The 2,053-nt window shown below is 37.7% G+C and overlaps 1 non-coding gene across 1 annotated transcript; it reads right to left on the minus strand.

The window, feature by feature from the left end:
* Positions 1-1,700: 1,700 nt before the first annotated feature.
* On the minus strand, positions 1,701-1,771 carry Smp_tRNA_00118_Pseudo_CGA.1.1. The gene has a single exon. It is a non-coding gene (tRNA).
* Between the last annotated feature and the right edge of the window lie 282 nt (positions 1,772-2,053).

The raw sequence follows: 2,053 nt of genomic DNA on the forward strand, positions 1-2,053 counted from the left end.
TGAAGGGGGGGTGGTTTGTGAGCAAATGATCATCATCAGAAGGGTGTTTGTTTTATGGACTTTTTAGTCATTTTATATAATTGAGATCATGAGTCAATTAAAGTTAGACTACCATGGAGATTATTCTTTTAATTTTGTTACTATTTAGATTGGGTAATCATCATTTGAATGGTGCCATTACAACATCAACAACAACAACAACGAAAGAAACATAATCTACCCTAATGTAACATTCTATCATTTTCATTGTACAAAATAAACCAACCATTTTGACAAGCCACAAAAATTCATCTCAATTATGTTTAATTCTTTATTCAAGTTTTCAGTTTCCCTTTTTTTTCTTCTTCTCCTTCTTCTTCCTCTTCTTCTGCTCCCTCTTCTCCCTATTCTTCTTCTTCTTCTTCATCAGGGAAAACCTACACTGATGACAATGACGTCGATTAATTTGATTGATGTCATTGATATTCTGTTACAATTTTTTTATTTCTTATCATATACTACTGATAAACAACATTTTAGATTAGTAGTAATTGAGTAGTTGGATTTCATAAAGAATTAAAAAAAAAACAAGCAAATGGAGACATATTTATGTTTATATATATGAAAGAAGAAAAATGTAACAATTTAAAAGAGATGATTTTAACTAAGATGAATTAGTCATTATTGTAATTACATGGTTAGGATCAATTAAGGAGTTATGTAATAGTAATAATACACTATTGAGTAAGGAATTCAGTAATATGATATGATCAAGATGAATTGTAGCTCAGTTGAACTTTTTAGTTGTGTGACATTTTTCAACAATGCTTAGGCCTGTTACCTGTCATGGAGGAGCATAAGCTGCCCACCAGCACTCTACATCCAACTCTGTCCTGGACAATCCTTTCCAGTTGCCATTCATCCTTTTGATGTTTACTTTCATTTCCTGGAGTATTGTGTTCTTCGGTCTTCATTTTTTCTTTTTCCCTTCAGGATTCCAAGTTAGGGATTGCCTCGTAATGCAGTTTGGTGATTTCCTCCATGTATGTTCTATTCACTTCCAACGTCTTATCCTAAATTTTTCTTCAGCTGGAAGCTGATTTGTTCTCTCCGCCTGTAGCTCTTCTAGAGTTACTGCCGATCCCAAGACCGGGTTAAGGAGGAAGGTTGGGAATAGGGTCGGCAACCCCATCCCGTAGGAAAAACGTCCTGCTAAAAAACGACAACTAGATTAAACAAATTAAACCATTTAGACTCTGCCCTCCGAGTTGAATGAAGAATAATGACGCCTCACAAGGAAAGCCCAGATTCTTCGGAAGTGACGAGTCCGATTTAACCAGAGCAACAATTTCTATAGGTATATGGAACGTCAGGACAATGTGAGAGACCGGGAGAACCAGTCAAATAGCTTTGGAAAAGAGGAGATACAACTTGTCAGTACTTGAAATCAGTGGAACCCATTGGATTTAAGCTGGAGAATAACTGATCTTCATAAATTAATATTGACGGATTAGTTTTTTGTTTGTTTGTTTTCTGAAAATGTCATCTTCATTGTTGATAACTTATAAATTATAAACCATAGTAGAATTGGTTAAATAAATTAATAGATAGAGTTGAGATCATGATTCAATTAAAGCTAGACCACCATGGAAAACCTCGAGGCACTGGACGGCCGTTTCGTCCTATTATGGGACTCCTCAGCAGCGCGCATCCACGATCCCGCCTCACGAGATCCGAACCCAGGACCTATCAGTCTCGCACGTGAGCACCTAACCACTAGAACATAGACCCGGCATTCAACGGTGTTAATGTCTAACTTCAACTAATCCACAAAATCTAGCAACCATTCACCAATGTCATCAGTGAGTTGATATTTCCAACAGACCTGGTTGAACTCGGTTAAGTTCTCTGGCGCGAGACTGGTAGGTCCCGGGTTCGAATCCCACTCGCGAGGTGGGATCGTGGATGCGCACTGCTGAGGAGTCCCATAATATGATGAAACCGCCGTCCAGTGCTTCCAGGTTTTCCATTGTGGTCCAACTCCAATTGACTCATGATCTCAACTATTTAGAAT

The sequence above is a fragment of the Schistosoma mansoni genome, chromosome 4 (assembly GCF_000237925.1).
Source record: "Schistosoma mansoni strain Puerto Rico chromosome 4, complete genome".
In the NCBI taxonomy this organism is placed as follows: Eukaryota; Metazoa; Platyhelminthes; class Trematoda; order Strigeidida; family Schistosomatidae; genus Schistosoma; species Schistosoma mansoni.